General features: G+C 49.8%; 1 protein-coding gene across 16 annotated transcripts in view; it reads right to left on the bottom strand.

Annotated features, from left to right (window-relative positions):
* Window positions 1–13,783, bottom strand: part of PAK3 (p21 (RAC1) activated kinase 3) — a 128,178-nt gene that overhangs the window by 61,382 nt on the left and 53,013 nt on the right. For 2 of the 16 annotated variants that reach the window (XM_030272654.4, XM_030272659.4), the window contains exon 1: window positions 10,088–10,214. The exons of 8 other annotated variants lie outside the window; for them this stretch is intronic. The gene's annotated coding sequence lies outside the window, so the exon portion shown is untranslated. Of the gene's footprint in view, window positions 1–10,008; window positions 10,215–10,401; window positions 10,605–11,173; window positions 12,278–13,783 lie in introns of those variants that run through there. 6 more of the 16 variants (XM_030272653.4, XM_030272658.4, XM_072929158.1 and 3 more) reach the window with 5 other exon arrangements.

The raw sequence follows: 13,783 nt of genomic DNA, 5'->3' as shown, positions 1-13,783 counted from the left end.
ATTGTGGTGTAAACTGAATTGGGAAAAAGTACACAGACACATCCAAGACAAATTAGAAAGTGCAATAAGCAGGGAGGCAGCTTAGTCTAATGGCCAGGGAATGAGACAGGCAGCAAGATGCTTGGGTCCTGCTGCTGGCTCCTGTTCTTCCCTGTCCCGCCCATAGTGCCATTACTCCATCCCTCAGGCTCCTCTGGGCTGAGACCAAGATAACAACACTGTCCCTCCTTCCTTCACAGATTGCTTTCAGCACTATGACAAAAAGAGGGACACAGGAACTAAATATTTTTATCCACTTAATCTCCCCAGCAGGTTTTTAAAGCCCATTTTAAAGCCCTCCTTTGCAATTCAGTCTGTGGATAATTTGCTACCTGCATCTCCGTAAAGTTTAACCTGTCATAGCCTGACAAAGGTGTAATTTCATCCCCAGGCTCTTCTGACTTGAGACTGTGGAGTTTCTCTTTGTGGATAAAGTATCAAAGCAATAGCTCTGAGACAACAGCCCTTTGCATCTCACAACCCACATATTATTCTCCCTAAACACAGTTTAACTGGCCAGAATCAAAACTTTTTCTCTCCCCTCATGCCTCCTCCCCACCGTGCACACAAACATAGATAAAAGCAGCAGACAGAGACACAGAGAGAGGATGGTTTATCCCACAGACAGGATTACTGCATCATGATGTAATGACCTTGTTCACTAAAGAAAAAGGTTAGTTATATATCAGCCTGAGCTGTAAAAATACCAGTTCCTTTTCAAAACGGGGTAAAATAATGTCCATTTAAAGTTATGCTTAAGAAAACATAAAACACTTGTCCAGTGAACTGGAGAGAGAAAGAGCACAGCCCAAGTGGCCTCGGGATAACCCCTCTGCAGACACACATAACACATGGAATCAAACAATCAGGAGTGTTCCTCTGCTATGTATGCATGGAAAGGAGTACACTGCTTTCTACCTGTGTGTATCTCCAAGCATCCAAGAGTCCTTCCTGTACCCTACAAAGGCACATGGCAAAAAGAGCCAGTTATGTTTCACTTCATGTGCAAAATACTACAGTCAACTGCTTCAGTTGCCCCTTGTGAAGACTTTACATTTGTAGCTGTTTTCTTCCACCTCAGAACAACTGGAGGAGGAAGGCCATATGCTGCCTGCATATGAAGCAATGCCATGACAATAATTCAAGGCCATTATTCTCTCTTTTTAGACAACATTTAGTGAAGCTTTGGCCACGACTAAAATGCCAAGGCTGAGATAATCACATTTGTGACTACAGGCTCCTCAAAGGGACTTATTTCTAATAAATTTTCAAATGCTTTGAAAATAATAGGCACAGTATTTACCACAGAAAACAGTGAAAGAACACTGATGCTACTGCCCCAGTATAGCACATTTATTTCACTGCACTGTTGATATTCTGCTAAAGTGAAGCGCATGTTCTTAAAGCCGATATTTACCAACAGATATGACAGTTGTGAAAGTAATATAGCCCTTCCATGTAAAAATAGGCCTCCAACAGGAAATACAAGGCATTTGGCAAGTCTTAGCCTGCCAAGGGCAACTGCTCCATGTCCTGTTTCCAGGACAAGAAAGCCCTCCAGTTACTCCAGATTCTTCCAGTGGTGAATGCTGAGCTTGTCTGGTAAGTTTTCTGAGCCCAGCGGAAATCCTAGAGCAGACACAGAAAGCTCTGAGTCTGAATTGGCACCAGATGCTTTAGAAAACAAGTGATTTTCATTTTGTTACAGGAATATGAGAAGGCCAAAATGCTTTATTTGTCAGCACAGGAACAGCCACTCATCTAAGAGCATGAATATTCTGTTGAAGTTGTTATAAAAATCAGACTCTTCCAAGGAAACCCTGCACTGAGTAACAGTGCCATGTGCCAACTTACAGGGCTCTCTACATGTGTATGAGACAGGAAATGTATTTTCTATAGCAGATGAACAGCAATGACAGCCTTCAGACTAGAGTATGGAATATCATTTGCATCAAATTCCAACCTCTCAAGGAGCAGCCTACAGTATCTCCCTACTAGCTCAAAGACTCCATACAAAGGCCAACTCAACATCATACATCTACTGCAGTGTTTCTTCTCAATTAACTAAGGAAAAGTGTATTAGGCATACATCAAAACTGCATTGCAGCTAGAGCTGCCAATTACTTATGGCAAAAGGGAGGCTGATTCATCCGACTGTATGTGGGCCTTGGCTGGAGTTTTCCCAAAACGCAACAAGGAAAGAAGAAAACCTCAGTGAACCTCCCCCTCATTCCCACTCCTTCCTCCCCCACAAATCACAGTCAAGCAGCCTGCGCTTGCAAAAGCAGCATTTCCTGGAGGATTCTTTCTTCAAATCACTCCTTTTCTAAATTCAGACAAAACACACAACTCAAAATTCATTTGCATGTGATATATATGCATACAACAACACCTCTCCCAAACACTTACAAGCAAAAGGCAATGCAAGGGGTCTAAAGCACCTTTAAATCTCCAGTATCCAGGGATCCCTACATCTTCCACTCCAAATCTCAGAGCATTCCGAGGCCACCTGTGTAATGTTCAATGGCTACCTGACAACACTTGGCTTGGCACCAGCCTGCAACAACTGAGCAGGGGCTGGGGGGCCTTGTCTTTCTGCTCACAGCAGTCACAGAACAGAACATTTCTGCTAAGCACAAGCACATCCTGAACCCAGACCTTTTCACAAGTTTCCTGTGTCATATGCATTTAACATCTAACAATTCTCCATCCAACATGTCCCTCCTCCACTTTGTGTGTCTCAAGTGAGCCTCGTGGCCTCAGGGGTGCCAGGGCTCTTCTCTCCCAGGCACTGCTGCATGGAAATTGTTCTTACTAGTTGCCATGGATCCATTTAGGTACCTACTAGCCTAGGTCTTCAAGGTGCCCAGCCACACCAACACCACTGTTCCCCATAGTGAGTTCAGGACACAAAACTCAATCATGTTTACTTCTAACTGCTATCTTTCACTGCTCTGACAGCACCCTACTGATAACCTTGGGCATCTGACTTCATCCTTTTGTTTCCAGTGTGTTTGACATGAGTCAACCTGGCACCCAGCCTCCCTGGAGCAGTCAGACACATCTCTGCTTTTTTTCCAGGTCCAACTTTTAGGCATTTATTGTAGATCTTTAAAACAACTTTTCACAGAAAATATGCTTCGAGATCCTCAGAGTGCAGAGTAATGCCAGACGCATGCACCTACTGCTCACTGCCTTCTGGCACCAACATTCCAAATTCCAGGGAGCACAGAAGGGAGCCCGAGCTGCCTCTTCCATGGCAGGGGGGATCAGGAGTCAGACACAGCCAGCTCCATGGTTCACAATGCAACGCCTCACCAGCACTGCAGGGCAGACCAGTGCACGGTGTCTTCTGCCTAACGGCCCCACCAACAAAAGCCATCAGTCTGATGAGAACTTGTGCTTTAGATGCTGCTGGATTAGGCAAGAGCACAACTTCTTCTTCTCTTTGCCTGAAAGCCAGTCCTATTATGGGCTGATTTTGGGATTATGTTTACCAGACTGCTTGTGGGTACATACACAGCTATATGTAATTCCTGTTTCAGTACACAAGCAATTACAGTCAGGACAGATGCAATCCTCAGAGAGTCACATGTGTTCAGGTATACCCATGAAGGCAGGCTCTACCATTCTGCTGAGATCAGCAATGCACACAACATGAAATGCAGCTCAAAAAGTACTCAAGAATCAGGTAACAGACCTCCTGTGTCATGTGTGGGCCTGGGAACTTTGTCCATGTGCTGCTGTGTTCACTAAACGAGAGGACAGAGAGCTTACCAAACCAAGGACTTAGAACTGGAAAACTACCTTGTAACCAGATTCTTACTGCTTCTCCTTACCACATGAAGAAGACTGGCATTCACCTTGAGTGTCCAGAGTGCTCCACAGACCATGGGAGAAGACAGGGCATGCCCTGAAGATCAGGTTGTTCAAAAGCTCTGTTCGCATTACAAGTTATGGTGTACAAGTGCACCTTAATTAGAGATGCTTTGTGGACAATTTACTTCAGAAACACACAAAATTAGCAGAAGTTCCAGCACTTCATTATCACAACAGATTTCAAGAATGGTCCAGGACGCAACTTCTGTGTGTGAACTGTCAATATACTGCAGAAAATAATAAGACTCCACTCTCAGCTTATTCCTTCTGAAATGCTAACCATTATCTATCTATTAGTGCCCCTAAAGAGGGGGATCTGCATTCCTCTAGTCCAAGAATAAGTGGCGACAAGAGTATGGAGAGAAGGTGTGGCACAGGCCATGGGGCAGAAATTAAAGGTGAAGACTATTTCCACAGACTGCCACTCTAGATACTTCCAAATATTGCTCCACCTCTTTCTGGTCCATGCATCCTACAAAATACAAGGCACCTTCCTCAAAAATAAACAAATCAGGGAGCAAATTATGTCTATTTTAGTCTTTTGCTAGAAATCTCACTTTTCCCCATTCTCTGGAATGAAGAGAGGAGAGTCATAGCACAGAACAGCTGATATACACCACATCTGTAGGAAATGCCACCCTGAGCTGCAGAGGCTTGCTAAAAAGATCAAACGTGGATGTAAGCAGCTCTCTTCTGGAGCAGGCATCATTTCAGTTGTTAAAATATTCATGCGCCAATAGGAGCTGTGGTATCAATGTCTGTCCCTGATACAAACAAACCTGAGCTTAAAGCATGACAATCTGTGTTATGCAGAGCAAAGGCACAATTAAAAGCATTTACCAAGCCTCCATTTCTGCAAACACACATATGACAGCTTTTCTGGTGACACATCAAGAGCAACCCAAATCCAAGTCTACAATCTTCTGCCTGTGAGAGCAGGAGACATTAAAAACAGCTTTAGCAAATGCCCAGGATTTTAATTGTGTGCCTTCAGCTTTTCCCTCTCAGGTTTACCATGTACCAGCAGCCCTGTGGTTCATCTGGGGAGTGGCTGGATGCACCTGATAAATATGAGCTGGCATCTGGGCACTGCAGGTTGAATCAAGACTCTCTGCAGGGAAGCGCCTGGAAAATTTCTGATCTGGAGGATTTTCTCCTTCACAATAGGGAATAGAGAAGTAGCAGACAGAAAATGGAAAACATTAGTTCACTCCCCCTCAAGAGACACAGAGAAGTACTTTCCAGTGCCCTTTCTAAACAGGGAAACTGATTTTTTGATGCCAGCAAATGAACACAGGTTGGGGGGGAAACACAGCTGCTGCCCCTTCAATAATACTGTCCGGAGAAACAAGTCCACCCAGGTGGCATGGCAAGAAAATGTTTTAGTACTGCCCTCGTCACACGCATCATCAAACTGTGCATACACCCTTCAGAGCAACACTGAGCCTGCTAAGGTGCCAGAGCATTTTCAACACTTGAGGATTAGAAAGGAAATGAGAATGGTTTGGCTCTGGAGTCTGTACCATACTGCAGCGTCGAATTGGCTGTTTGTTTCAGGCTTATGGGGATCTATGGCTGGACAAAAATGACACTGCAGTACCCTGAGTTGTGGCAAAGCGAAGCACATGCATAAGGAGCAAGCTGGACCACAGCACAGAGCTCAGTGGTCCACATGCCAGGTGTCACTTTCAGAAGTCAAAGGACCACATCCAAATCTTTGCTTCCATTCCCTGAGAAAGCACGCTTTTGCCACCGGGACAATAAACAAATATGAAATTACCCAAAGATTCTTTTGAGTATGTTTTGGATCCAAACTGCCTTTTGCTTCTGATGGCAATAAGACATTACATATGACCAGAGCAGAGCAAACCTTATCTATCTATCCAACCCTACCTTTGTCATTCCCCAACTTTGACCCTTACAGTGCTGTATCAGAGCACCACACCGAGCCCCAAACCCAGCACATGGAGGCACTAAATACTATTCTGACTGTGGAACTGGCAGCAAAGACTCCAGGGCAGAGATGTGCTTTGCTCTGCATCACTCAAGACTCAAGTCACATGTGTTGGTACACTACTAGATAAGCAACTGACAATAAAACTAATGTTGGGAAATGAGCACACTGAATATATAACACTATTTTACCCTTGAACACTTGATGCACACAGCCATAACAGTAAGCCTTTAGAACAAAACAAAGCAACACTCACAGCAGAGGTTTCCTAACCAAGCAGGACATGCCCCCCTCTTTAGGAGGGACATGATTTCCAAGTCTGCCTCTGGAAGGACTGATACAAGACAGGACATCAGAGTACCTGGAGGTGCACCTAGCCCAGTGCTCCAGGAGCCAGACTTGCAGGTAGGGCTGGTGCCATATGCTGACACAAAGATCCCCCAACCCAGAAGCCAACGACCTGGAGCACTTGTAGGACTGTCTGTCCCCTGCCCAGGGCTTCCTGGGATCAAGAGCTCCAGAAAAGGGGGACATGAGACTGCATCAACAACATCACAGGCTTCCTGGATGCCTACCAGCGGGGCAGATGCCATGGTGCTTGCCCAGAGCAAGGTGCACCCAACCTGCCACATCCCACACCACCTGAGGCAGTGAGTGCCACCTTGCAGCCCAATTCCCTGTCTCAGAAAACCTAGGAAGCCAACTTATAAACAGTGCACTGTCAGAGCTAAATCGGAGCAGTGCAATTGAACATACAAAATCAGAAGTCCTTTGGCTATCTCCAACAAAGCACAGCTACACACTTGCTCTTCACTGCATACAAGCCACAGTTGCTGATGTTCACCTGGAAACAATCTCTAGAACTCCAAGCACTGAGACTATCCACTAGCAAACCACACACTTTTGTCATATTTTTCCATTATAAAATTACTGCTAGGAGCAGAAGACAACCAGCGACAGCAGGTCTGAGATAAGACATTCACATCAGTGTCTCTACCTGTGCTGACCCCAGCCCAGTGAAACCTTCTAATTACCACTCAGCCTAATACTATTCTTCAAGTAACAGGAAAATCAAAGCAACATAAAGGAAGATCTAAAAGCTCAATTATTTGTGTCTGAAAGGTGAAAGACAAAATAGAGCTACAGGGAGAAAACGCTAGCTGAAAACAAAACAGCATTATTGAATAAAAAAGTTTATTTCTGCAGGTGAAAGTTAATTCACGTTCTTCTCTCTCCTTTCTATTGATGCCCTCCCCATTAAATTCTTGGAGAAAAGCTTCAAGCACCTTTGACATTAACTAAGGAATGTAATGAAAGAGGAAGATCACAGTGGGCTTCTGCCTGCCTACTGTGTAGCACAGCAAGAACAGAAATCAGTACTCAAACTAGAGAAGCACAAAGTGACAGCAACTGTTAATGTCCCAAAGTCACAGGAAGTCCAACCAGAGATGCAGCGGAAGCCAAATCTGGCAACATCACCCCTGAAACTGGTTCTGTGCAGGCATGGCTAAAATGAAGGAGGAGCTGTAGGCAGATATGAAAGAACTTCAGATTCCCAGCTGGTTTTGATCCCAGATCACAGGCAGCTCCAGGGACACTTGGATCCACAGTCACAATTAAAGTATTAAAAGAAAAAGAGAAGAAAGCTTCAGGCAAAGGGAAGAGGAACTGAAAATGGGACTATCCCCACAAACCAGATCTCCTCTAGGCGCAAATGCTGCCAGGCCAGGAGATGGCTAACGTAAGAGCTGGATTTGCTATGGCCAACAATGCGTTGCAGAGTTGAATGTGTCTGATCTATCCCTGTAATTGTATGTACAAAACCTGCAAAGAAATAAAGAGAATTGGAGGACTATAACTTCTTGTGCCCAATTTTGTTTTTCCAGACTTTGTGAGTCAGCTCAAGACACACAGGACAATTTGGACTCCAACTTCCACATGTTTTCTGAGTTTTGGTCAAATCCTTACAGAGGAATTGCCCTGTTGACAGTTTACGTGGAAAGGTAAAGTTCTCTCCCCTGTAGTCAGCAATAAAATGCTCTTGAACTTCTGGGAAACCCTCCTACACAGGCTCACTGGCCTGTTAGTTTAGAGGGCACAAAGCCCCCATCAGTCCCTACAAAAAGTCAGACACTCGTGTTAGAGCCCTGAGGTGAATAAGGTTCAAGCCCAGGGCCTGTGACAACCAAAGCAGCTCACCCTGGGTATTGCCTCCTGCAGCATTCTGCCACAGCTGTCTCCCAAACTATTGCTGCTGCAAGTGGTGGCCCATGAGGTCTGAAACTTAATCCTGTAACAGGAGCTCCTGAGACTTACTTTTAGTTATCCAGAGTCACTCAGTGAAGAAATGCCATCCATGCACATCTTGGTTCAGAGTACAACCTCCTCTGTAGCACAGAGGCAGCTGCTTGCGGCCCTCCACCTATGAAGCCAGCCAGCCCCCAGCCCCCAGCCCCAGCACCTCTGACTAGTTCCAACTGAAGGAATCCAGCTCCCACCCATGCCGCTCCATACAGGCACAAGCATCACCCTCCCTCACCAGCCTATGCGCACCGCAGAACAGCCGGCTCAGGGCAATCCTTCCCCTCTGTGCACATAACCTGCCCCGAGCAACCCACCACTCCGTGTCCCAGACCTACAACCCATTACCCCGACCCCTAATTTACTCAGCATTTACTCAGCATTCTGCTCACATCGTTGGGTAACCTGTGACTGGAAGGCCAAGGCTCCTCTGCAGCCATGTGCCACACTTCCACTTCCCCGGCACAGCGTCCTCCTCCCGGCTGGCTCCGGAGCTGTGCCGAGCCCCTCCTCCTCGCCTGACAGCCACAGAGAAGGAGGATTCACACCAGAGGAGCCAGGGAAGCGAACTCATCACCCCTCTCCGGCTCGGGCAGGCGGCAGCAGCCCGGCTCCGGCCCTCCCGACAGCCCGTCCTCCTCCCCGAGGCGGTCCGTGTCAGCCCGAGGGTCGCTCGGCAAAGCCCACGCTGATCTCCGGCCCCCGGTTCCCTGTGCAGGCATCCCCGGCCGTGCCCAGCGAGACAAGGGAAAGCAGCGTCCCCTCTCGGGCAGCCCCGGCGCCGGGTCGGATCCGGGCAGGGGGGGCACGGAGCTCTAGAGGGGTTTGCCAAAGCCTCTGCACAGACACACAGGCTGTTCGCTCCTGGCACACGCTGTGCCCACCCTGCACACGGAAGGGCGCGGGGAGAGGCAAAATCCAGCCCCTCAACACCCCTCGGGCTGCAGGGCCCCGAACATCCCCGCTCCTCGCAGCCTGGGCCCACCATCTCTTTCAGATGCTGCTCCCTTTGAAACCATGGTTTCTCTTGCCTGAATTCCCTCGGCCTTCCACGTTAAATACCTCGCTATGTTTAAAACATGGCTCGTTTTCTGGCATCGGTGAAAAGTGGATCTGAAAGCTGCCTCGATGACCAGCAAAAGGGGCCACTCGTGCCGAGCGCACCCCCCCGCCGGAGGAGGGAAGCCTGGGGCGGCCAGACATCACGCTGGAGCACTTCCTCGGCTGGCTGGTGTGCAAGTCTGGGACAAAGGGACAGCCCAGCACAGGGACCAGCTCCAGTGTGGCATCAGGCACCACCATGCACGCACAGAGACCACCCTTCCCTGAACGGATCGCGGGGAAAACTTGGCAGGTGCCAAGGTCAATCGGATGTGCGCTACCAATAACGAGTATATAAAAAAATAAAAAAATAGAAAGAAAAAAAAAAAGGCGGGGTTATTTATAGCCCAGAATTTCTCACTCCTCTGCAGAAGCGCAGCCCAGAGGCGGCATTGTTGGGAGATGGGGAACACACGCACCGCGGCCGCCTTAATGGCCGGTGCCGGCGCTGACACAACTTCAGCTGCGGCGCTGCGGCTCCGGGAATCCTTCCCGCTGGACACCGGGCTCCGACCACCGCCGCCTGCCCGGCAACACACGTGTCACTGACGGCAGCGGCACCCCGGAGACGCAGAAACAACCCCGGCACCGGCGCACCCCGACCCTGCCCGCGGCGTCATCCTCCCACCGTCGGGAGGAGACGGGGCGCCGCAGACGCGGCCACGGGCACCGCGCTTCGCCGGCGGCCGCAGGGCCCGGCCGGGGTTATCTGGAACCGCCCCGGCCGTGGTTACCTGGAACTGCGGTCGCTCATTGCTGCGCGGCCGGGGTTACCTGGAGCCGCGGTGCTCGCTGCCGCCCGCCCGGGGTTACCTGGAGCCGCCGCCGCTCATCGCCGCCCCGCCCGTCCCCCGCCGCCGCCGAGCGCCCCCCGGGCGCGGCCCGTCCCCCCGCGCCGCCAATCGCCGCGCGCGCGCCCGCCCGCCCCGCGCGTCGCGGGGCCGCCGCAGCGGCGCTGGCGCAGCCAATGGGCGCGGCGGGCGGCCGGTGACGCCACACGGGCCGGGGCTGGGGCTGGGGGCAAATCTCGTGTTTCATGGCAGCGCGCACGGAGAGCGCGGCGCGGGGGGGTGCTCGCCCTCCCTCCGAGCCGCTCCCCCAGTGCCCCCCCGGAGGTGTGCGGAAACCTGGGAGGCGGGACCCGAGCCGGCCGGGGGTGAAAGGGGTCCTGGAAGGCGTCATCACGCTCCCTGGTCTTCGTCCGCGGGGAACTGGAAATGCTCCGTGAAATTCGGGGCTCCCCCGGATGACGTCTGCGTGTGACAGCCTGTGCGCTTCTCCCGTCCGCATCCCAACGAGGGAGAAGCCCAGCGGGAGTGAGGCTGGAGCAACCAGCTCCGGCCACTCCTGCGGCAAAAAGGGCACTTCCTTAAAAACATCCCCCAACGCACCAGGAGAAAAATCTTATTCACGGTCTGTGCTTTCCATTCTCCTTCATTCTTTTAGAATTATGCTTCCCTAGGCAACGTGTGGTTCTCCTGCTCCTTCTGAACCACGAATTCAGCTCCTCCATGAAAGGTATCAAAAGTAGAAACAGACCCAGCTTTGATGAGGATGATCTCATGTTTACAGTATTTCCAGGAAAAAAAAGTGCAGATAAACATGACCAATTTTACAATCTCTGCAGCAGAGCCCACAGGACCCCGGGCACGGAGCAGTGCTGGGGCTGGGAGCACCAGCCATGCTCTGAGCTTGGGGCTGTGCCCGGTCCCAGGGCTGGCAGGAACCTCTACCAGCTCCAAGTGCCACCAAGGGAAAGGGCTGTGCTGTTACATACCAAAGCAGTGTACCTTTGACCATTTTTTGGTCTGATTTCTTGGGGATTCCTTCCTGATGGAGATGCAGAGTATCTGTAATAACACATCATGGAGCAGCCAAGGGTAAGCAATGAAGACTTACCTTCTGCTGGCTGCTATTGCCAAAGGTAAGGCAGGCCACATGTATCCAAGATGAGATAACAAACCATTGCAGCCCCACCACACGACATGTGATCTTCTCTGACCACGAGTGATCAGGCTGCTGCCTTACAGCTTGCTCAAAGGACCGGTTCTCCAGAAGCAAAAATTCACTGAGTCACCCAGTCCACGCTGACGTGACAAACAGCCCTGACTGAATCATTACCATCCCCTCCTGCTGTAAGCTGAAGTCTCACCAAGGTTTTCTTCCCCAGTGTGAGTCAAATCTGTCACTTAGCTGGCTGGTTCTGCAGTGATTACAGTCAAGCCATAGAGCAAATTGTCAGTGTTCTTTGCACTCCCACAGAAAATTATTCCTGTGGATAGATGACTTTCAGGATCTTCTAAGGTAAGCAGGAATTGTGAAAATCTGCTGTCTCTCAACAATGGAAGAAGAGGATTTCCATTTTCTGCTGCAGGTAGTGTCCATGTGACAGTGTCAGTGTCCAAGAGGGCTGGGACAAGCCATGGGGTAACTCCTGCAGAGGACACACTCTTTTTTGTTGGGCCAAAGCGGGTTAGTTAGCAGAGAGTGCAGGTTTTGGCCTTTGGCTCTTCTCCCGTCAAAGTCCATGTAAAGCTTTTGGAGGAATGTCCCATGACTGCAGCGAGGAAGGGAACGCAGCTGAAGGAGCTGTCAGGGCCCCTGCAGGCTCACCCAGCCCTGCAAACCACACTGCCTGCTGAAAACTGCTGTTTACAAGAGCCCAGAGCTGGAAAGGACTGAGCAGATGGGGGACCAGCAGTGCCCAGCCACCTTCAGAGTAAAAATCATTCCTGATGGCTTTGAAAGACTGGTGGGTCATTTACCAGCCCCACACCCTGGAGTACCACGAGCCGTGGGAAGTGCAAGTCCTGCTCACAGGCTTCCAAAAGAGGGAGGCAGCAAGGAAAAGCTGCAGATAAACCATGAAATCAGGCAACTACACTTGTTAGGACTGAATCTGTGAGTGAATCACTTCCATTCCTTTTAAAAAGTCCAACTAAAATCTAGTTTAAGCATAAACTTTTAGCAGAACTGCTTAGGAGCACCATAAGAAAACTGCAGCCTCTCTGAAGCACCAAGCCCAGGTCAGGCTCTCGTCTGACTTTGCCAAAGGCTGGGCAACAGCAGATGAAGGAAGAGTTTCAGTTTCCTTTCCCTGTGAAAGAACAGAAACTTGACTCTGTGACTGCATGCAGTAAAAAAGCAGATTAGATCTCTTACGCTCAGCCCTGTCCAAAGCTACAACTCTCCTGGGAGCCAAAGAAACGTTGCAAGCATTGACTGTGCACAGTGGAGTTTTGCCTGAAAATTACAGTTTTTAAATGTCTGTGCCTTTCAGGTTGGCCTTTGGAGACCACAAAGCCCCTGAACCTGTGCATTTCAGCCTTCTAGGGCTCTCCAGCTATCTTTAAGCTGTTAAATGGAAGCCAGCTGTCTGACACCTGATAGAAAACTGACTTTGCATGCATTTCTCATGCCTTCCTGGCAACAAAGTGGCAGCAAAAGCAAAGGCCACAAAGGGGAAATTGCCCAAACCACAGAGCTCCCTTGCTCCTCATGCCAGCTGTAATGAGGCTGACCCTGTTGGAACTGGAGTGATCTGCTGCACGCTATAAGCAGCTGCATGTGCTGACAATGGGCACACTGCTCAAGCACATTGCTGGGAGAAGGAAAAAAAGAAAAAATAGTGACTGCATGGTCAAGGCACCTACACAGTCCAGAGTGTCGGGCTCAGCAGTGCAAGCTGGACTTGCTCCATGGGTCCACCTGGGATGGGCTGGGCTGGCCCAGACCTGCAGAGTGTGGCAGGGCCTGATCTGGCCCAGACATGGCCATGGTGATGGCTTTGTCCTCACAGGGCATAGGAAAGCAGGCCAGTCCCTGCTAGATGTCAATTCCGTGTGACTGTCACATGCATGTCCCAGGGAGTCAGAAATGCTTCAAGTCCACACACCCACCCATGAGGCCCAGCCTCCAAGACCCACAGGGCCTGCCCAAACCCTGTTTTTTCAGGAGCCATCTGGTCTCTGAGCAAGAATCTCATCCTACAAAAATAACTTTGGAAGCTGCCCTAATTTGAGCCCCAATGACCAATGCTTTAGGTATCTGAGAAACAGAAGGAAGGATCTGGCTGGACCATGTGCATCACCAACCCCAACAGCTCCTTTCTTGTGTACTAAAATAGGCAGGATTGCCTGTATCACAACCATCTGTGCTGGAGTGTCTCTGTGATGGGCTGTACACAAGCTTTTCAGCCCTTCCTTGGAGTGTTCCCAGCCAGGAGTGGCCCAAGGGCAACTCCTTCCTGAAGATGCAACCCCACGGAAATTCAGGGCCAGGTAGCCAACACCTAGCAAAGCAAGAGAAACAAATTTTAGCTCTGAGCAACAAATAGCCTTCTTGTAGCCTCCAAAACATGCCTGAGGGCTTCAAAAGCCCAGTGCCAGGTAACCTCACCTCTTAAATCTAATCAGATAGAACCTCCCAAACTGACTGCAGAGCTGCAGACTTGCACTGCCTGACCAGCAGCCCTACCTGTGCCAGAGGGGTATGCAAGGATGAATGTCT

The sequence above is a fragment of the Taeniopygia guttata genome, chromosome 4A (genome assembly GCF_048771995.1).
Source record: "Taeniopygia guttata chromosome 4A, bTaeGut7.mat, whole genome shotgun sequence".
Classification (NCBI taxonomy): domain Eukaryota; kingdom Metazoa; phylum Chordata; class Aves; order Passeriformes; family Estrildidae; genus Taeniopygia; species Taeniopygia guttata.
Note: the sequence above shows the minus strand (reverse complement) of the source record. Positions and strands in the feature narration are given on the sequence as shown.